We start from the raw sequence: 23,494 nt of genomic DNA, 5'->3' as shown, positions 1-23,494 counted from the left end.
AGAAGCTAAGGAATCACCGCCTTGCAATCACCTAACACTCTTCTTTCCTTGAAGTTACTAATGATTCCAGTCAATAGGGGATGAAGATTCTCCTGGTTAGCATTTACAGAGATCACAGGAAATTTGTTTCTAATAATTTATTTTCCTTCCTTGTGCCAGCTATTAAGAACTATCAAATGCTCCTTTTTATATTTTAGTCATTAGAATCTCCTATTATACAGTATATTGCAATTGTATCCCACCCCTTCCATAAGGGAGCTCAGTACAACATTTCATCCTCATAACAGCCCTCTGTGAGGGCTGAGTGAGGTCCAGCTGAGAGTTAATTTGCTCACGGCCACCCCTAATGATGAGTTTCATATTTGAGCAAGGATTGGCTTCCCTTCTCCAAGTTATAGCATCACATTGGATCTGGTCTAGTTAATTAGTGACCCAACTAGTGGTCCTCTATCAGCCAAATGTGGTCCGTAAATTCTATATTAACATATTTTATATATATATTAATTAATCTTAATTTACTTCAAGTGATGTGTCCTTTTGTCGCAATATCACACTCCCCTACCCTATAGCATAATGGATATAGCCATTTAAATCTGGTTTCATCGTGATGAACCAAAATTCTCCGGTGACTTAAAAATTGTTTAAGGGGACTATCTTTAATCTCCCAGGAATTACTTTTCTCTGCCAAGGAGCTGCACCTTGGAAAAATAAGTAGCGTCCAAATTCATGCATAAGAGATCAATGGAAAGAACAGATAACTTGCAAATATGGTTTAAGTTTAATTAGGCCTTAAGGCTGTCAGAATTGTACCAGTCAAAGAGCTCTGCTCATTAGCATTTAACTAATGCTTTGTTAGTTATTTCACAATCAGCTTTAGGTTATGTTAGTTATTTTAAAGCCTGCCCTCTTAGATGTTATCATAAGAGAAAGGGAGTGTGGTGATCTATGCTTCAGGCTGCCTTTTTCTTAGTGCAGTCTGATTTATGCTTCCCACCCTGCAAAAATTTATTTCCAATTGCTTATTCAGTCTATCCATGCTCTAGGAACCAGATCTTCAAATCAGGCAGCCGGTCAGATTTCAGTCCTTAAAATATTAACATTTTTCAAAAATCCAACTGACATTAGCTGTTACTATGCTTAGTCTCCATCATCCAGCAGATGGCTGTACTGTATTTCCCAACCTAAAGTGCTGGAAATTCAGGCCACACAAGCCTAACTTCACATTTAGGACCCAGAGGCTCTCATTTCAGAGATCCACAACGATGAAATGTTGAAGGAATAGACAGGGATGGAGGAACATCAAAAATATGGTGTAAGTTCTTGAAAACATGTTTTCATCGCCACTGGGATCAAGGGGTTAGACTACTGCAGCACGTTGCATAGAGTTGCCTCTGAAGACTTCTCAGAAAGTTCAGTTAGTACAAAATGCAGCTCCTAGGTTACCGGTTCTCAAATAACTACATAGGCTCTTGGTCAGTTCAGGTCACAATTCAAAGCACTGGTGTTTATCTATAAAGCCCTAGACAGGTTGGGACTTGCCTGCCCAGACATCTTGTTCACCACGGGAGACTTTCCTTCAGGTCTTTCCGCTATCTGAAGTCAGGCGGGTAGTGATCGGAAAGAGATCCTTTCCTGTTACAGCATCCCACAAATGGAATGCCCTCCCCAGGGAAGCTTGCCTAGTGCCAACTGTGATGTCATCCCAAGCACCAGCAGGAGAAGACATCTTTGTTCAACCACAATTTTTAGTATGTAATACCAGTTGACTGAATAATGGTTTGATCCACTCAGTTGCTTTTTGATGCGGAATGCTTATGCTGCTGTACTGCTGCGTATTTATTTTAAGTATGGTTTTATATTAACATGGGTTGTTGGGGTTTGTTTTTGTTTTGTTTTTTTGCTCTATGCTAACCTGATAGTTCTACTGAAGTGCAGCCTAAAAATCTTTTAAATAAAATAGCACAAATAAATAACTAACGCTGTCTAAGAACTCCCACTTCCTGTAATCCAGATGTGTGGGTTTCTTCACCCCATACTGGTCCTTTCTGCAGACCTGGACTAACAGCTTGATCCTATTATTGTCCACTCAGAAGGTAAGTCACACTGTCTGAGTTCAGTAGGAATTACTCCTAGGTAAGGTTGTATAGACTTCAGATTAACACAGGTCATATGTTTTCCATAACTGGCATTCTGTGTTCACTACAAGAACAAGGAAAAAGTATCTGTCTTTTCAAACTTTTCACCTTTGTGACATCCTTTCCACATCAGTTGGGCTGGGGTACCCCTGTGTGTTGCAGATGTTTGAGGGACATCTCGTATGGTGAACGTTTGTTTCCCTCAGGTCACTGGCAAGGTGTGCTGGGCTTTGTAGTCTTGATACATTGAGGAAAAACAACACTCAAAAATTAAGTGTTTTCCTTTAGAAAGAAGCAGAAGTATGGGTTCAAATTATATAGTTTTAGATGCAGTTTTATCACAGTGGAAAGCCCCTTGAACCCTTAAGTTGAATACATTGACCCGGTTTGCATGTAACATAACCATGGTTGTTTAACTGATTGGTAGCTGGGGCTGCACAGGAGTGAGCGCGGTGACCCTCGACTGCCCACTACTTCTCTTTTGTTTCCAGTTTAGATGTGTGAACCCAGAACTCTGAGTTACTGAGGAAGAAATAACTCAGAGTTTCAACCTATGATTTGTTGCTGGATAAAATCTCTGGGTTATTATTCCCACAACAATCTGAAGTTCTGGGTTTGCACATCACAGAGTACAACCCAGGAATGGAGCATTCCTAGGCTGTTTTCTAAACCAGGAACAAAATGGAAGAGGCAAATAGTCAGGAGGCAGCACACTTACTTGCTCCCAGACAGCCCTGACTACCCAAGGGTTAAAGGACCAATGGTTAGTTGATACACGCAAATTTTAGATCACAGCCAGTATGATCTCTTTTGCACAGCAATACTCTATGCAAAAAAGTTAAGATCTAAATTTTTAAGAGGATGGCCAGGAGTTATATTTTGAAGTAAGCTTGTATCATATGTGATGTCCAGGAAACCTTTGCAACACACCAGGGATCTTTGGTTCCCATGCTTATGTTAGATCAATTTCTTTTAAAATATAAAAAGGATATATAAAAGTAGTGCAAGGAAGGACATACCTCCGGCTTGTGGGAACTTGTGTTTTTTTGCTAAAATCCTCAGATTCCCTTATCCAGAACTTGATGCAAAAACCTTACACTTAGAAGTAAAAAATTCCAAGCCCCACAATTTTGAGTACCAGAACAGGGCTCTAATTCTTTCCACACAAAACCCCAACCTTTCATCATTTCAACAATGTAATTTTGGGTGGGTGAGAAGTCATTTTGTTAAACATTTGGAAGTCAAGAATCTTTGCCCATGTATTTCAAATCATCCAGCAATCTTCTAGTGGATAGAGATCTACATTCTGCTCACCCCTGTTGAATAGTAAAAACCAGCATGTATTCTTTTCTGATATTGGTAACAATTATAATTTGGATAATAGTGAGATCAGTGTAGTCAAGCAATGCGTCTATTTGATCTGCAGCTTGGTATACAAATGTTTTCAGGCTATTGTCCCTTAGAATATGAGTGGGTTAAGCATTGGCATTGACATTCAGTTAATCTTGTTAAAGTATGACTGCTTTTTAATATAGCAGTTAATATAACTGCTAGAGTCTAGCAATATGCACTGTTTCATTGTTGAAAACAGGTGGGTGATTTTTTTAAAATATAATAACACAATGGGATTTCCTGGAGTAAATTTATTTGAACAACATTATAAAAGATAAATCTATCCCCCACCCCCAATGTATGTATTTGATACTATTAAGGCTGCAATCCCATACACACCTAGGAGTAAGCCCAGCACTCAGTGTGACTTCTGTCTAAACCTCAGTAAGATTGGGCTGCATGTGGTGCATTAAAGATAGATTAGGTACGTGAGTGGTTCATATATAATTAGAGCATGATACTACTTAAAGGCTAAAGTAGATGTAATGGGAACAGGCAGCCATATTAATTTATTCACATGTATGCCTTGTTTGTGTATTAAGAGTGTGTATGTGTGTCTAATCATTACAATAAAAAATTGTATAGATGAGGGAACTTGCAATGTGAAGCTGAGCTGAACCTGAGCAGTTTGTGCTTTAAGAGTGAGGGGTTTTGCCCTCTGATATAGCTATCTCCATGCATTACCATAGATGGGATTGAGTTCGATGTGTTAGCCTCTGACACAACTACTTGCATAAATCATCATTGCCCTTGTTTGGATTTTCTTGTAAAGATTGTACAAATAAACGTTTATGTTTGGATGGATTGTATTATTAATATTGTATTGCTGTTTTGTCGTAAAGAAGTTGTTCTAATTGTTTGTATTTTTGTCCTTGTAATGTATGCTTGTTTTTGCTCTACATTTGACTATACCTATCAGATTTTGCTATTTTAATTGTCAAATTTGGTATAGCGGTGACCTTTTATTCCTCCTAAATGGCACACCTGAATAGGCATGAACTGGGGTCTTATAACTTATCACTCTCTTACAACATAGTCCTGTCCACACTTAACTGGTAGTAGACCCCATTGAACACCATAGAACATATTTCTGAGTAAACATCTTTCTCAAGCCAGTTCAAATCTTCAAGAAAATGCATGAAAACATTGTACTAAACTCAGGAACTGCCAGGTTCCCCCACCCCCCGCAATCATATTGTGTACAAACTTTCCTGGATTTGAAAATATCTCTTTTTCTTAAGCCTCCTGATCAACAGCTGCCTTTGCCTGCTGTTTAAATTAACCTCTTGTGTACATACAGTGCACTGATGAATATGCATATGAGGCTATTATGCAGGCATGAAACTTAAATCATTCATGAGTGTAAAATGTCCCCGATCTTTTCTTTTTTTTTTTAGAGGTGGGAAAGAGGTCCTAAAGCGAAACCTGCCCAATTGAAAATAGACACAGTTTCAAAGCAAGTGCCGCAAAGCCCCCAGACTGGTAATGGTGTCTGGTAACAACCAAGCAAAAGTAAATTTGGGAAATGTGTTGAACTGGGCCGGTAACAGCATCTGATAACTTGAGGCAGCTGCTAAAGAACAAGCACTCCTGCAGGGTCCACTAGTGCTGATGCTTGGATCATTTGCCTGCCTGGTCCCCTGGCTATAGCCTTATCTGGTATGAGCGGCAATGGCTAGAAAGCTGTCCATCATTTAAAATCCCCCACAGTGTTTTAGGCTGGCATAGCATTGCTATGGGCACAAAAAATAGTGGGTGGCTTAAGAACGTAAGAAGTGCCATGCTGGATCAGAGCGAGGGTCCATCTAGTCCAGCACTCTGTTCACACAGTGGCCAACCAGCTGTCAGCCAGGGACCGACAAGCAGGACACAACAGAACCCTCCCACCCATGTTCCCCAGCAACTGGTGCTTCCTGCACCCAGCCGCTGTTTTCAGGTAAATCCCATAGCAAGTAAGGTGATTAAGTGTGTATGGAAGGCACAGGCATGGGTGGAACCCACTATGAGTACTTTTTAGAGTAGATTCTCTAACCTAGAACCCCCACTTTGAAGATGATATTTTATCCTCTGATATTTCATCAATGTCATCAGGGCTGACCCTACCGTTAGGCATAGTGAGGCGACTGCCTTAGGCAGCACATGCTGAAGAGCAGCAACAGCTTCCCCTATTACTTGTGGGTCCCCTGGCTATCTCTCTCCCTCAGAGGACACAGGTGTGTATACCATATGCCCTGATGCTAACTAAACTAGCTTGTTGCTTCAGGTGGAGGATTCCAGTATTGAAATAGTCCACTCAACTTCTGTAAGGGTGGCGTGCCATTTTGTCTTTTGCCTCAGGCAGCAAAATGGCTTGAGCTGGCCCTGAATCAGGGCCTATTTCCTGAAGCAGCATTCTTGCCGTCCGAGAGTGTATCTTAACCAAAGTGGAGAGGCACTTGTAAGGCACACAACATATTTCAGAACAACCCAGACCAAGTTAAATCAGTAAAGAACAGTTATTTTAAACTATGCTAGTGAGCATGGGAATTGAAAGAGCAAAATCTTTTTGACTGACTATTCTAAGCTTTTACAGTAGACACAGGCTGTAGATTTTGTATGGTTACTGCTGCTTCAAAATCAATTTCCAGCACTCTCAAGCTTTTAAGAACAACTTTCCAGTAACTCCTCTGTACATATCCAACTACAATATCCTGGTTGTTCAGGCAATGGTGAATGGAAATCCTTAAAAGCTCTTTAGGTAAATTGCAATTTCACTAACAAGGAAGAGAGTCCCTGTTTTCTGGTACCTGTCCTTGGAAAATCTTTGCCTTTAGGGATGTCTTATTAAAAGAGTTACACATTTACTAAGGGTGTTTCCAAACTTGATGTTTAGTGTGGAATTGACACACTTTGTTCACATACATTTTGTGGGGCACCTACATAATGGCACCATCATCAAAGTGTTGTCCTCCTGTATTTCCCTCCCACTTATTCCATCTTTTCTCAGATTACAGGAAGTCTGGCCTTAAAAACATCTCTGCAGGTGTAGATTTAGGTTTTGATGTGTGCAATAGCAGGCAGGAGAGCTTATTTTCATGCATTTGGCTTCTGTACACTTTCACTATTATCTTTCCAGTTGGTGCCATTTAACCATGGGTGGTTGTTTTAAAATCAATCTGTTAATTTGTGCTTTTTTGCTTCTCTCTCATGCAATAGTACTTAAATGAAAAGCCATTTTAGTGCAAATTTAGCTGTGTATCTTGGGACTAATGTGCATATGCACATGTGGGTTGGTAATAATGTTAGAATTTTTGAAAATGGGTGTATGTATTTTGTGTGAAAAAACATAGCTATAAAGAATGATAACTGTCAACGAATACAAAGAGAAAATTGATACAAAGGGTGGGCTTTGACTACAGTATAAGAAGGAAAGTCATCTCAACAATGGAAAACAAAAAAAGAGAGCGGAAATGTAAAAGTTGAAATACTGATTTATCAACAAAGGAGTAATGAAACCCATGAAGGAGTTCTACAGAAAGTGTTTGATAGTAATCTCAGAGAAAAAGAGCTTTGTTTCTTTCAGCCATTAATTTGAGTATAATTCTTCCCCCTTTCCCTCCCCGCCTCCACAAGCTATTTGCTAAGAAAGAAAAATCTACCAATGTCTTTAAAAGAATTCTTTAAAAGAATGTGCTCCATTTTCCTAGATGTATTATATTAATAGTATGCCTATGTATGTAAATGAACCTGAAATTCAACAAGATGGAAGTATTTAAATATTCATAATCACCATGCAGCATATGCAAACTAAGTTCTCAGCCGAATTGCAGTATGATGTCTCAAAACCAGCTGTACTAGAGCAAAGGCATTTTATCATAATGGATTCAGTTGCTAATGAAAACGTTGACAGTGTTAGCTGGGTATATGTTAAGAGTGTGAGCATGTGTGTGCGCGCGTGGTATTAATATCTGCTTCTTGGAGCCTGATTCAGACAAGCATTTTTCTCCAAGCAGACATTTAAGCATAGGCTTAGATGGAAAAGGTGGGTCTACTTTCACACTTAGAGGAGTGGTAACTACACTTGGGGACCTGGCTTCATTTGTGAACATAATGGGTTCAAATTTCAGTTCTTTTTGTTCAGTAAATTGTGTATAACCTTCACACTCTCATTTATTTTCTTAGAAAATTCTTTGGGTCAAGTGGTTCTCCAAATGTGAAGCAAGCTCATTGGGTTGAGGAGGTCAAAGGTGACAGGTACTTTATGACATCGAAAAAGTGTGTTATGATTTGTACAGGTGGAAAATACATATTGCTGAAATTCATATTTAACAAATTATTTAACAGGGCATAGCTTAGCAGTACGTAGGGCACATGCAAAGGCCCCAGGTTCAATTACTGTCAACTCCAGGTAGGACTGGGAAAACACCATCTGAAATTTTGGATAGCCACTGCCAGTGACTAGTATAGAGTAGACAATACTGAGCAAGATGGACCAAGGTATATAAGACAATTTTCTATGGCATTTAACCTGACTTTATGGAAATGGCTCACTCATCTGTTTTATTTAATGTCATATCTGGAATTCTTTGTTTGCAAATAGATTGGTTCTCAAAATGTAAACACACACACACACACACACATGCACGGAAATGCAGGATCCTCCCTGACACTTTCCCAAGGCATATTTAGGATGCAGAGTACCACCCTATTTCCAGCCACTCCGAGAAGAATAGTAGTAGAGTGTGTCAACCCCTTTTCATTGAGAGGCAGTGCTGGACCAAACTCTTTTCAGCTTCCTGAAACTCAGTCCTAAAGAAACACTATTCTGGTTTGATTTGTGGAGCCCTTTAATACACATTTTGGAACCACTGACAGAGCAATTAAAAGCCCCAAGAGTGGCTTTTGGGTGTGACAACCTGTCTAGAAATTTGGAGATTAAAAAAATAAAAATTTAGTCTTCTACTTCCCTGGCGACTTTTCTGACTTATCCCTTTATTTTATCAAACAAATAGCAACACTGGCGTTTTTGCCAAACAAGAAGCACATGTAGACAGCTTCTGCCCTGAGTCCCCTCCTATCAAAATCTATATTCCAAGTGGTTGCAGGGACATAAATTCAAGGGTTGGGCCAGATGGTTATTCTGAGCTGTGGCACGAACATCTTCATGAGAAGAAACACGTGCAGCCCGATCCTATGCGTGTTTACTCAGAAGGTCTTAGTCCTAGGTAAATGTATAGGATTGCAGCCTTATTTCGCTAGATACAGACTTGCAATTGCTCCGCTTTCCTTCCGCTGCCACACGAACTGCTGAAATGTATTTGAACGCCTTGTGTTCCAAACGTTCTCCAAGGCATTTTGCAGGACAGAGGAAACTAAATCTGCCTTTAAAGGGTATTTGACTTTGAACCTGACTGGGAAGGGGCTTACACACGTCTTCAGCAACTTCTTCTGTTTTAGATTATTTCGTTTTATTTTCTCTCTTGCGATGAGAAAGGAACAGGGGCGCCCCAAGTAGAAATACTTTGCACTTTGTGGGTGGGGAAATGGGACGGGGGGTTGGAAGCAGACTAGGGAGGGGAGGGGCTGTCTCTGCTCCCCCTAGTGGCCTTCTCGGGGCTTTGCAGGATGCGGCAAAGGCCTTTGCATAAATTATGTTCATGACGCAGCAGCTAAAAAACTCCCGAGTCTCGAAATCTGCCCCCTCGTTCTTCCCCCAGGCGGGGCAGGGGCTTGGGTGGCTGTAGCTGGGGGAAATGCCCGGTGCAAAACCTCGGGGGCTGTGGTTGCAGAAGGGCTTGAGCCCTGCTGGGCCCGGGGAGGGGGAGCGCCGCCTCCCCGGCCCCCCCTTTTTGTGTGTGCAGCAACCTTCGCTCCTGCTGCTGTGAGATGAATTTTTAATTATTCCCAGGGAAAAAAAAGAAAAGAAAAAGATCGGCTCCGAGGAGCCCCGGCCCGGGCAGGGGGCGAGCGGGTCCCTCCCGGCTGCGCAGCGGTGAGTTGGGGGTGCGGCGCGGGGCCGGTGTGGTGTGGACCTGGGGGGCGGGGGGGACCCGGTTCAGTGAATATGCAATGGTCTTAATTAGCATAATTTATATATTTATGATAAAGAGAGAAGGGGAAAAAACAGGGGCCGGGGCGCTCGGGAACGGGGGAGACGGGGCTGGAGAAGCCCTGGACGGTCAGAGCAGGGCTGGGGACACAAACATATCTGGGGGAGGCATCCGATCTGCTGTTGGGGACCGTCCGATCGGAGCCGCTGGGAAGGAATCGAGGGATCCAGGAGAGCCAGTTTGGGGGGCGAAGGCGGGTTACAGGAATAGGGGGAAAGGTTGGGGGAGAAAATTGGATCGAGTAACTGACAAATTTGGGGGATTGGTAGGAGAGACGAAGCGGGTCTTTGAGGGGGGGACCCTAAAATAAAAGGGTTTTGTTTAGACAGGAGGTTTTGGAAGATGATGATTAGGCGGCTGGAAGTCGGAACCTGGCTGGGCTGGGGTTGGCTGCGGGAGGAAAAGGTGGTGGGAATTGTGCTGGGAAATAGGTTAGGGAGGAATGGGATGGGGCTAGCACCTTAGCGGGGAGGCGGGCGAGCTGCAAGAGGCTTTTACGTGGGGGTGGGGGCTACAGCTTTACTGGGGAAAGGAGAGTAGGGGAGCCCCGTGAAATGGTCTGGGTTGGGGGAGCAGCTAGAAAGGATATTTAGTCCAGCTTCGCAAAGGGCTGATGCGCAGGGTGTGTGGGAGCCAAGGAGGTACAGCCTGCGGGGCAGTATCTGGAGCTGAGGAGACGGGCATGGGGAAGGGAACCCGAGGCGTGGATGGGTAAGAAGGCTGCAGAGAGGTTGGGCTGAGCAGCGAAAGGAGTGCAGGACAAGAGGCTGGGAGGGAAATCCAGGTTCGCAGTGGAGAGGCAGCCTGAGGTGGGTCCAAGACTGGGAGGGAGGGTGGATTAAATTGGCGATGGCGAGGCTGACAGAGAAGTAATTCGGAGGCCAGCTGGAACAAAACTAAACCCCAAGTGCCGAGGGAGGCCAAGAGGGCTGCAGTGTGTGGGAAAGGGAAGCAGAGTTTGAAGGCAACTCTAAAGAGGGCTGCTGGGGATACCCAGGGAAGGAAACTTTGGGCAACGGGCTGTGCCTCGACGCGGGAAACTGGGCAGGGCTTAATTTGAGCCAGAGCTGAGCCCTGCAGCCTCTTAGCCATGCTGGAGCTCAGCCCTAAATACATAAGTAATGAGAGCATTCCAGAAGGATGGCTGCTTTCTGTAACAAAGCCGGTGTCTCCTGGCACTTGAAAGGCTAACAAATTTTAGAGGAGCTTCAATGAAATGGTTTAAATTTGTGGAAATGGCATGGAGGGAAGGGTTAGGCCTCACTACTCTCCCAACACTGGTTGCCATCCAGTTTTCCCCCTCCCCACATCTGTCTTTAAGTCTTAAAAAAATCTATCCAATTATAGATCTTCCATGCCATATTTGGTCTTGAAACTGGCTTATTTCCCCTCATATCTGATATTATGGAATGGGGATTCAAGGGCCGTTTCTACACCTGCCTTTTCCCCCCAGGATCATCCCTGTACATCCAAATGACACACGGGATCCCGGGAGCAGGCAGGGATGATCCATCCATTTACCTGGAATACTCCTTAGGTGTAGAAAGGCCCATGGTCAGAGGATATGAAGTTCAGGATGGGTTCACTTTTGGTCCTTCCTTCCTCTTTCTCACTTCCATTTTACAAATTCAGCCACAAATGGACAAACTATGACCTGGTTCTTCCTGAGCTGGTAACTGCCTGAGCTGGTAACTGTGTTGAGGTTATACCACTTCAGATAGCAGGCGGAGGCTCTTATGAATGAATGTGTACTAAAAAAAAAACCCCCACACCACATAGAAAACTAGATGTCAAAGAGGAGGATTCTAGCCTAGCCTCTCCCCTGAATTACTAATTCTCATGTTTCAGTTATGTTTAATCCCCCTCCTCCCACAGGGCTTTACCACAGCACGAAGAACTAGGCCAGAAAACTGGTAGGAAGAGAGGCACTTCATTGAGGGCCTTTAGACAGGAAGAAGCGGTCCCTAACCTGACTGGATGATGGGAGCTGAATTTTCCTCAGAACTGATGTGACTGGATATGGGAACTGCTACTCTGCACTTTTTTTTGTTAGGATTGGTTCATATGGGCACAAATATAATCTCTGTGTGGGTAAATGTGTCTACACTGTTACTTACAGAGTGCAGCACGAGGGGATATGTGTTCTTTTTTTTTGCCACACATACATGGATTTGGAAAGAACTTGCTGGTCAGCACATGTTTTGCATATATTATGACTCAAGTTCAATCCCTGACACCTCTTAGATTTAGTTTGAGGTGTTGTACGTAGATGAAAAAAGCTTTAAAATGATGCCAGGTAAAACAGCTGGGAGCATTCTGTGCATGAGACTTGGGAGATCATTGTCCATCAGTATATTTAGTAATATATAGTCATTTATCATACAACATTGTGGTGTAGATTAGTCTAAAAGTCAAGGAACTGGCTCAGAGTCACTGAGACAACCACTTGTGCATGTGTGCATTTGTGTGTGTTGTGTAGGGAGGGGGGGCTTAATGCAATCTATATAGCCTTTTGTACCATTCAGTACTGCACAAATTTCATTCCATAGTTATTTGGAATGAACACTAAAAACATGGACAAGGTGTGCATGAAATGAAGAAATCTGAGAAGTTCTTCACTGCTTGCTGAACTCTAGTCAGTCTATATTTACGTCATGTTGATTGTGTGAACTGAACTGAGTTGGGTGGTTATGTTTGAATGGAAGTGCTTGTGTCACACATTTTCACACACAGTCAGATAGGTGGTGGTGGATCCCCCTCCCTATGGCACCTGTGAAGTCTTAGTGTAGTGTAGTAGTTAGCATATTGGAATAGGACTGGGGAGACCTGAGTTCAAATCCCCACAACCATGATACTCACTATGTGACCTTGGACCAATAACTGTTTCTAAGCTTAGTTTACCTCACTAGATTATTGTAAGGATAAAATGGCTGTGGAGATTGATCACTATACACATACCCTTGGACTCTTTGCAGGAATGGGAGGATATACACTTATAAATAAATAATAATCACTTGCAGTTTTGTGAGGTTCTTCCCACGTAAAGAAGTTGCTTTCTCCACTTTTTTTAGATTTATCCAGCTCTGCTGACTTTCCTTCCACTAGTAACAGTAGAAATGCAAAAGCAAGCTCTTGCACCCTTTTAAATATGATCAGTGGAGGAAAAGGAAGAATGAACCGTTGCAGGGGTTGGTAGTAGTGGAGATCGTTCTTTGCTCCCTCTGTCCTCAGCACCTGCACTCAGTTCTGGCTCCAAGTTTTTGGGTGACCTTGGGCAAAACATTCTTGGGCTGTGGATAGGTTGCTACTTAAAAACATAAGAAGAGCCATGCTGGATCAGACCAAGGGTCTATATAGTCCAGCACTATGTATTTCCCTCTTTTATGGAGATATTGGGGGTAATATTATATCAAGTTTTATTAAACACACTTCCTTGGGGTGGATTTGCCATCTAAAACCAATTCCTGTGTCACTAGGATTAACTTTTAATTGCTAATTCCATATTAGGGCAATACCTTTTTAAAAAACACCACATACCCAGGTCTATGACTCAGTGTGATAATTCTCCAACCTGTGTACCTTTGAAAAAAAGCCCTGTGGGAATCTATCTGCCTTTTGAAAAATGTATATTCAAAAGACTATTAAATGCAACAGGACTTCAGTTCAGTAACATTTGGATCAGCCCCCTCATTTACATGGGAGGAAATGAAAGTTATAGCAGATTTGCATACTGACATTCAAAACCTGTTAATCATGGATAGTAGACCATAATGTTATAGACTCCACCTTCTCTCTTCTCTAGTCTGGAACGTGAATATATTACCGTCATTTAATTTTATGTTGTATTAGCGTGTTGCCTTCCATTCTGCGCTGCAAGCATTCTTTCTCTCCCCTTCTTCCCATGCCTTGTCTCCAGAGATCAAGAAATAGCTTTTATCTCCCCATTCCCCTTTCAGGTTTTGCTGCAAAATTGAACAAATGTCGTTATGCCTGAAATAATCAGAACAAAACAGATACATTTTCATAAAATTACCATCACAAATGTGTCTCATTCTCCTCTTTAACCACTTTTGTAGAGTAGGTGCCTGTTGAGAGTTGGGAAAAGCTGGTAAAGACTCTCGAGATTTTATTTTAGTGTTTTCAGTCTTACTAAAAGACAGAAGCCTGGTAAATAACTACATTTTTGCTATACAACAGAAATCATAGAATTTTGCTTGCCACTAAAAAAAAAAAAAAAAACACCTCTGCAATAATTACAGTAAAAACCTGAGATGTGATTCTGTGCTTTGCTGGAAGGCAGGAGCCTGGTAAATGTCTTTTAAAAACTAGATGTTCTTTTTCATATATATCAGCAATAATAGGATGTTAAGTGCTACTAAATGAAATCACAACTTGGTGGTGTATTTCATTTTATTTAAATCCACACCAGGAAACCTCAGTTGCTTGAAAGTATAGGCCAAATGTGAGACATGTGTTTCTGAAGGGTGCAATACTATATATATATATATTTACCTGGATAAACATCAAAGTAGACAAGTGCTGTAAATAACCAAGTGTAGGATTCAAAAGATTTCAGTATTGTTTCAATACAGAACCTTATTTTGTCTATGATGTAGAAAATAATTCTTTTCTCCTTGCAATATTTCCATAATCTGTTATCTTAGTTTTTACATTGTATAGGAATATGTAATTTCAGTTTGTATTTTCTGCACCTCCCCCAGTTTCAGGGTAGGTAACAACTTGTTACAGTATAATAGATCAGGTACCCAATTCTAAACTCAGTGAAACCCAATTCCACATAATGACTAGATTCGGATGAGCCGCGGTGCCAATGGGCACCATATTGTATATCCAACACCCACTCAGGGATTGTCGTGTTGTGTGAATCCAGTCAGCGTGGGTTACACAAGGATTAAATAACCCTTGCATAACTCACACTCATCAGGTTCACAAAACACAACAACCCCCAAGCAGGAATTGCATACTCAAAATGTGTCCACACATGCTCCCCCCACTGCATCCTCACCATGGGTTAAGTAAACCACGATGGGCTATTTTATTGTGTGAACAAGCCCAATGTGTCCTGGTTTGGCTTGTTAAAGGGCCATGATATACTGACCACTGTAACACACAGTCCAGTTCTGAAGAGTTTATCACCTAAATAGACTCAGCGAAGGTAAGAGTCATGGAGATGATACAAACTAATTTAACATTTTGACATGAACATGAAATGTAGATAAGCAGGCTGTTTATGAATCAGCATGATGGTTAATTTTCTTGAGAATACAGAATTTCATTTCCAGTGCAGAAATTGGAGCACTAAGAGTGCCAGCTTTCATTAAAAAAAACACAACACATTTCTAGGGTTCATGTTTATAGGGGCAGGGCAGGGGGACAGAAGAGAAACTTGAATAATTGTAGTCTGCTTCTGCTATAAACTTTGGATTCCAGAGAGAGGCAAAGGATAGCGCTGAAATTGGATGTGAGAGATCCAAATTCACATTAGCTAAGTTGAGCCTTGTAGCTTACTGGTGAAATTTCTAGTTGTCAATTGCATCTCCACTTTCATGAGTTCTGATCGTCATCATCATTGTAATGATGACCCCCCCCCCCGCCCCAAAGTCTAAGTTCTTCTAAATATATTAAAATGAAGACTGTGCATTCAATTTTTTGCATCTCTAGTATAGGATTTGAGTCTTCTAGCTACAAAATCTGGGATATTTGGCACAGAATTCTAGACTTTTAAATTCTAGACTTAAACTTCTTTACTCAGAAGTAAGTCTCACTGAGTTATTTGGTTCCTTCCTTGTTTCCTTAATATTGCTGCTGATGTGATATGAGTGGGAAAAGTCATGGCTAGAATGGAAAGCGATGTTACTGTATAGATGTGGGATTTAAAACAAAACAAAACTGGAAACTAGGTATGAATGTGAGTTATTGAGTGAGCTTTCTTATAACCCCATTATACATTTGCATGTAGGAATACCTTGACTGCTGCCATTTCTTGGTGGTGATGGGTGGGGGAGTATGTTTAGCAGCGCTTTGCACGTTCATTGTAAATATGGAATGTTGCTCCCCTGGCTTATGTTGAGCTAGAAGCCTAGTGAAACACTCCCAGTTTCCTTGCAGCTTTCTTACCGGCTATGCATGTCTGGTGCAATGCGCAGCTATTATTAGCCACTTAGTTTTGTTTTAGGAACAGCCTAATAGTTGAGCCAAGTTGCTAGATCTGATGGCAGCTTTCTTTATAGCTTTGGGCCAGGTTTTCTCACCCCAAACAGCTTTAAGCAAATGCTGTAGTATCTGTCCTTATGTTTTGTAAATGTGTTTTTAGAGAATCAGCCAACAAAGGCCTTTGTTAGCTGGCCCATCCCAGCACACACTTTCCAGGAACGAGAATGAGTCATCTTGAATAAGATTAGAAACTGAGAATATTGGGGGGTAGCCAGGTATGATCCAAAGACTGCAGTAGCAGAACTCACCATGTTTTCCATCTGTTGTGGTTATTTTTACAGCTAGCCATAACATAGTTCTACCTTGAGCCTTTTTGTTTTTGTTTTTTATTCTGCCACGTTCTGGGTTCCAAACACCAAATGCAGCTAGTACTACAGAGAGTATGTCTATGTGATAAATTTAACTTTAAAATAATCCCTACCACACCAATTCACAAATAGATGCCAATATTTCAAAATGCAGGAGATTTCAGGCACTTGCAGATGGAGACTTTCAGAAATTGACAGGTGTGCCTTTTGATCTCAGTCTGTCTGATTAAAAGTTAAAGGCAGTGATTCATCAACCAAAACCAATCAAAATGATTAAAGATTGTAGCCCTGCTGCAAATACTTTTCTGGAAGGATCCACACAGGAATTCTTGTTTTATCCAGGAGAGGTGATGCTAGATCCATGTTTAGGGGGCTCTTAGGAAAGATGCCCTCAGTGGGCCTCCTCCTCTAAATAGATTGCCCCTCTTCCTCTTTATTGTCATGACTGCCCACCTACAGGACCTCCCAGAGAGAGAGAGAGAGAGAAAGGCAAATGGAGGGTGGTGGTCCATCTCACTTTTGGAATGGCTTGATGATTGCTCAGAATGAGCAGATGAACAGGCCACAGGAGCAAGGAGGAGAAATAGAAGAAGCCCTGTGAGGTGGCAATCAGACCCCTGCAGCAGTGTGGGCCTCTGTAACTGCCCAGTGATGCTGACCCCACAGAGGGTCAGTCTTCAGAAGAGGACAGGATGATGGGGTGGAATCAAAATTAATTATACAGAGAGTTGAAATTAAATTTCACCCACATTTCTGAACATGAAGTTTAGAATTAAATAATAATAATCAGAGTTTTGCTTTTTCAAAATTTGACTTTGAGGGATTCTTTAAAAAACAATCTCCTACATCCAGCAGCAACTATCAGTGGGAATATTTAATAGCATTCACATTAAGAGACTATGAAATCGTTTTTTGCTGTCTGTTTTAAGAGAATTTTCTTGAGACTTCTCCTCCCAACATTGTTGTCAGTTCTGCTTGTATCTTGCCTCATTCTTCTGCAGTGTGTCATGATTCCTCTTCACCAAGCGTCTCCAATTTGAAATAGAATTGTAGCAGCAACACTAGAAGATCATAAAACCAGCAGCCTGAGATAGAAAGAGCAGGTGCAGATGACAACCAAGGGCTACAGCTCATTGCACTGACTTTGTCTTCTTCAAAAAATATAAACCCTGCCTTTCTAAAAGAAATTCAAGGTTTCTTAAAATAAAAATAGGAACACACAAAAATAAAATAAAGTAGTTGCAAATATTTACAGCCCCAAACAAGTTAAAAACGGATTAAAAGGGCTCTAAAAGGCAGTAACAATGCAGATACATGCTTTTGAGTTCCATAACTTTGGTGTTGATATCTCCAAATGTAGAGATGGTGTCTTGTCCCCTGAAAAGCTCTGGAGAAGAGAGATGTTTTGCAGGTATATCCTCCAGTAGCCTTGCTTCCCATCTACGGCATGGAGCAGACTATGCTTTGGGTAAGGAAATGGGAGAGAGTGTCTGGCCCACTGCAAGACTGCTGGGTAGGAGGGGAGCCTTGCAATGCAGCTTTTTATGAAATGGGCCTTCTTCAAGTAAGAACTTGGGAGACTTCTCCTTTCAAGCCTGTAGTGCCCAGTGCATCTGGAAAGGGTTTTAGTCTTGGAGAACTCTCAAAGTACTGAACTCATTTGCCATGTCAGAAGTGCCACCTAGCATCAGTGGCAAATCTGACTCCTCCTGCCAAGCCAAAAAAAAGGAAGAAGTATCAGGGAGCAAGGCAAAAGCCAGCAGTTTCTCCTTGTTTCTCAGTCCTAAAAGCAAGCATGCCAAAGAATAGTTAAAAGGATGAAGCCTGGCCTGGCTAGTTACCCTGGAGTTCTCTTCTTTAGCCAGAGTTGGGTAATGACGTACAGGTTGGCTCCACATCTCATATGCCAGAAAATCCAACAGCAAACAGGTAGAAAAAATGATGTTTCATTCAATAAAAGAACTCGGACACATTCAGGTCCTTCTTTAGGGTAATTTGTTAGGATGTAATGGATATCATTTACTCCACACACCCTGAAGAAAGACCTGATTACCATAGCAAAGCACCCTGAAGAAAGACCTGAGGGTCCGAAACGCATTAAGTATCCTTTTTTCTATCCTTTGCCCTTGGTTTTTCTGGCATTCCTTGTGGAGTTCTCCCCCTTTTTTTGGCTTCACCGTCCTCATCCAATATGAACGAGTTCAAGAACTCCTGCATGCTTGAATCCTGGTGGGGAGTTGCTGTGGGATAATACTCCAACATAGTATCAACTAAGAGCAGCATTGCTTCTTACTCTGACAGGACAAGAAAAGAATTGCAAGTGGGCACCCTCTTTTTGCATTCCAGTATGACTTGCAAAGTCGGATCTTTGCATCTTCTCTGTGGGGAGCAAGGCAAACTCTTCCCACATGGAGAGTTTCCTTTTCACACATTACACCAGAAGCACTGTGTTGCAGGAAGTAATGCCTCTCAAACTACTTTCAGCAGTCTTGAAAACTATCATCTTTCTCCAGCCTAAAAAGAATTTCTGCATAGGTACAGGCCAGTTCACTGGGGATTTAAACTAGAGATCTGGGACACTGCTTAATTCCTGGCAGTTATCTGATGATGTAAGGGCATCTCTGCAGGCAATGTGCTTCTCACCTGTGGCGTGTTCAAGATAAAATTCCCCCTGGAATGGTATCTGGGACAGTTATATTTCTGACTCATCGGCACTTGTAATTAAACTTGGTAATTATATTCACCGTGAGGCTTGAAGTGTTGCAAATCATCCTCTTTTCTTTTTTATTTTGCGCATTTCATTTCTTTGTCACCATCTGCTGTGAAATGGCTGTTTTTTCTTGCAGTGCGCATTTAACATTGCCATCTGGGCAAAATTATTTGTCCCATTAATTGCAAAAATGTGTGAAGAAGCAAAACAAAAATGCTACTACAAGCCAGCGGAATGTCTGCTAAATGAGATCCAGCCCACTTGCGAGCCGCAGAACATGCACAGAGCTTGACATTATGAAATGTCTATTTTAATAGCCTCTCTTGCTAATTGGTCTCTGCACAGCATCGAAAAATAGCTCTCTGCTTGACTCTGTCCCACAGGGAGGGCCTGAAAAGATCTGAGGCTCTTTGCAAATGATAAATATCTTTGTGCGAACATTATCATACTGTGGCTATCTTCAGGCTTCCAAGAACACTTTCGTATTCGAGAATTTGAGGTTCTAAACGTAGCTCTTTCACTGGCTTTGTTACTGCAGCTCTGTGTAAAGAGAAACCTCCTTTTGAAAGGACAAGGGTATGGCTTTATTTCTCTCCCCCGTGTGAAGGTATATCTACAGTACAGACTTAAACAGATCTAATCACCATTCCCTCTCCCAAGAGAACCCTAGGAGCTATAGCACTATGCAGGGCTATGGAATTCTCAGCACTCTCACCAAATTACAGTTCCCAGTGTCCGAACTTGGCCATGGACACCTCTGAGGCAAGGCATAGAGCCATGAAGAGCCAAGCAGCAGAAGTGAATACAGAAGTCCATGTTAGAGTTGCCAGAGCTAGCAAACAGTAAAGCAAGGCGAGATATGGTAGTCACATCAGCCGACCACAAGGTCTGAACTAATTGGACAGCTCCCAGGCAGATAACTTGTTCCAACAAAGTGGCAGAAATGAGCATTATGTAGTGGTGCAGGCCTTGAAGACTGCTTCAAGCACCGCCACTCCATTGACAAATGGATGGCTTTAAAGTTCATACTGGCAGTCTGTATTCACTTGGTGGTCCTGCTGGCATCTTGGCCAAAGAAGGGAACCTTGGGTCATTGACAATTGGCAAGGTGGATTCTTGGAGGGTGTTCACTGGGCACACACTGCACTTCCTGTCTGCCATTGCAGTGATGCAGCTGCCACCACTAGAGAGGGGTGTGTGTTAATGTTTGTGCAGTCTCAAGAACTGAGGAAATGCATCTGTGCAGAGGCTTATAGCTGGTTGAAAAGGCTGATACGTCATCCACCCAGTTTCTGAACAAGTGAGATTTGTACCAGTGAGCCTCTGTAAGCCTCCACAGGCATAACATCTGTAGCACCTGTATCACACACAATCACAATACAATCAGGCATTGCATTTGATAACACTGTACTTTGATATCATTTTAATTGCTTTTGCATAATATTACCACTACCAGCTGCTTTGGGCTTCCTTTTAAAATAAAAAGTGGGGTACACAATGATGATGATGGTGACGATGACCGTACATATAATATTATAACTTGTGAAATAGCCCAAACTGATATGATTTTATATCATGTTTTTATACTGTTTGTTTTATATTTTGAATGGTTTTCGTTTTTGTGAACCGCCCAGGGAGCTTCCGCTGTTGGGCGGTATAAAAATGTAATAAATAGTAATAATAATAATAATAATAATAATAATAATAATAATGCATATGCTTAGTAATAATGGTGTGTGTTCATGTGTAATGGAAGAGTCTAGTTAATTAAAATAAAATAAGAGCGTTCTTCTGAGTTAATGGCTGATTTGAATTTTCCTTTCTTAACTATAGCTGTTACAGGATATCTCTATGTGCTATTGCTTTCCTATCCATCCTCTTCATCCCAAAGCCACTTAAAGAAGATCAACTCATGTGGGTACTCCAAAGGGAGACAGTAGCAAGGTGTTTCATAAAAAACGCTTCCCTGCTTAAGCCATTGAATGTTGGTAGATATCCTTCATGCAAGAAATGGAAGATGTAAAAATGGGGTAGAGAGCTGACATGCATTTTTTTTAATCGCTTGTCTCAAGTGACTGAAGGTTGAACTAAGTGAGCCTTGAGGGGCATTGCACTGCAGTTTTATAGATTCAAACTGTATAAGGGGCTGCACATCTAGATCCCAGTTCTTACAAACAGCAGATGAGATGATATAATTGTTTCTATTACATTATGCTGCTTCAAACTGCAGATAGGGCTCACGTAATGGAATACTCCTCCATATTAAAGATAATAATTCTTTACACATCAAAAACTGGAAGAATGTCAGCCATATACACAGAAGAGGAATTGTGATCTGAGAAAAGTACTAAGCACAAGTACTAAGTACAAAGGCTGCATGAACTTGAGCTGGACAGAGGTAATGGGGGAAAGAGTGGCCAGCTGGAGAATGACACAACATCTTGCCAAGACATATTTCTAAAATATGCGCTTTGGGGAAATGGGAAAAAGGGCTAACGAAAGCCGTTTTGGTTTGGAAGGTAGAGGAAACTCAAACCTTACTAAAAGCTAGCTCTGCCCTTATGAACCCAAGGTAATGTCTTCAATATTTTAACAATTTCAGTGTTTGGAACTTGTGGACTCCTGTGTAATCGCATAAATAAGAATGCCTTTCTGCATGCATCAAGTAGATTTGAATGTCATCCAGGCAAGCCAGCTCAGTGCATCACAGAGACATGCCTTATAAAAAATGCATAATACTCTTAAAGGCAATTACCTTTCTACAGGGCAGCAAAGGGACAATACATGGCCCAATGAGCTAATGAAAAACTTTAGGAGGAACAGGGTTAGTTCTCTCAGCAAGTACACCAGAGATATTTCCACCACCCACCACCCAAATGAATTGGAGCAGACAAGAAAGTGGGGTGAAATCCAAAACGGAGTTTTAAAAAGAAATGCAGATGATAAAAAAGAAGGAACTGCCTAAGTTGGTGTTTTATGAGTCCCAGGTGGGAAGACTTCATTAAAAATCTAAGAACACTGCAGAAACTGTTGTGTATCAGTTTGCGTGATCAGCTTTTGCCTGCTTTGAGCATGACTATGAGGTACCAAATCAGTCTTACATTATCATATTCCCTTTTCTGGGGAATTTCATAATCCTTACGTCTTAACCAACACTTGCTGCTTGAGGCACATGTTAGTAGAATATAGTCCTTTATTGTGTTGCCTTGATGTTCCAAGAAATGTGGCACTGGATAAATTTGTCCCTGTACATCAGTTCTCAAATCTTGTGAGCCTCTTCAAGCTGAGAGGAAAAACCTTATTCAGCTTCATTCACAGTAGTGGGCACCCCAGTCCTATGGTGGCAGCCAGCATCCAGTCCCTAGTAGGCCATTTGTTGGACAAACCTTTGAAAACATGCTTTGCTGGGACCAAAAAGACCCTTAACATAGTGATTGGTGCTGTCATGCTTCGAGGCTGGCAAGTGCCCCAGTCAATGCTCAGATAGTTCCAGGAATAAAAAAGACAGAACAGGACAGGGCCATACAAGAGATTGCAAGTATGGTTAGCAGGAGAGGGCAGAGTTGAGTTCAAGGCAGTCCACAAGAGTCAGTCATACCAAGCGTCAAGGCCAGTCAGTCCAAAAGAGTGGTCCAGGTGGATCATCGAGGGTCTAGGAATCTGCAAGGTCCAGAATAACAAAGCAAAACAAGGAGGTTAAGTCACTGTTGTTTGCAGCAGAGAGCTTGCTTCTGCTGTGAAGATTTATAGTTGTTTATTAAACAGCACAGCTGGCCAATTATGTCAACATGTGCTTTTAAGGGAGGCCCCAGGCTGTGGCTTCTTTTTGGTCTTTTGCTGCTCGCATTTGTTCCTATGTCGTTCAGAGGTGTGAATGATGTCAGGCTCTGATTCCTGAATTTGGGGGAGTTCAGGAATGACACTGGAAGAGCCAGGTTGCTCTTCTGATGGTTCCAGGGGAGGGTTGCCAGCTGAAGCTTCCAGTTCCTCATCTGGCTCTGGCTGGGGCCTGTTCTGCTGACTCTCCCACTCTTCTTCATCAGACAAATCCTTCTTCAGGTAGGGCAAGACAGATGCCGTTACTCAGCCTGCATGATTTCCCACCTTGGGGATTTGTGTAAGTGCAACAGCACCCAGAAGTACTCTGACTCAGTCCAGCCAGTAGTACAATGCCACCTGTAGCATCATTGAATCAGGAAAGTGGCCCTTTTGCCTAATCCTATGCTGTAGTAAAGAGGCAATAGGTGCCCAGTCCATTTCCAGAAGCAAGAATGGACTTCAACTACCCTGATATTTGCTGGGAAACAAACTCAGTTGAGCATGAAATCTGCCAAAAAAATCCTGACATGCTTTGCTAACAAACTTTCTCTTTAAAAAGGAAGGATCAATAGGATCAGCTATCTTTGACTGGATCTTAACCAATACGGAGAATTGGACAATGAAATTAAAGTAACAGGAACTTTGTGAGAGAGAGACCAAGTAATGCTGGAATTCATAACGTTATGGAAAGCCGAAGATGAGCATAGTGAAACATGTACCTTGGATTTCAGGAAAGCTAATTTTAATAAGCTCAAATAAATGCTAGTTAGGATTCTGCCATTGGATATATTCATGGGGAAAAGAACC

At 41.9% G+C, this 23,494-nt stretch overlaps 1 protein-coding gene across 1 annotated transcript in view; it reads left to right on the top strand.

The window, feature by feature from the left end:
- Positions 1-9,182: 9,182 nt before the first annotated feature.
- POU6F1 (POU class 6 homeobox 1) overlaps positions 9,183-23,494 on the top strand; it is a 36,200-nt gene continuing 21,888 nt past the window's right edge. The window contains exon 1 of the mRNA XM_063119728.1: positions 9,183-9,498. The gene's annotated coding sequence lies outside the window, so the exon portion shown is untranslated. The remainder of the gene's footprint in view (positions 9,499-23,494) is intronic.

The sequence above is a fragment of the Elgaria multicarinata genome, chromosome 3 (genome assembly GCF_023053635.1).
Source record: "Elgaria multicarinata webbii isolate HBS135686 ecotype San Diego chromosome 3, rElgMul1.1.pri, whole genome shotgun sequence".
In the NCBI taxonomy this organism is placed as follows: Eukaryota; Metazoa; Chordata; class Lepidosauria; order Squamata; family Anguidae; genus Elgaria; species Elgaria multicarinata.
Note: the sequence above shows the minus strand (reverse complement) of the source record. Positions and strands in the feature narration are given on the sequence as shown.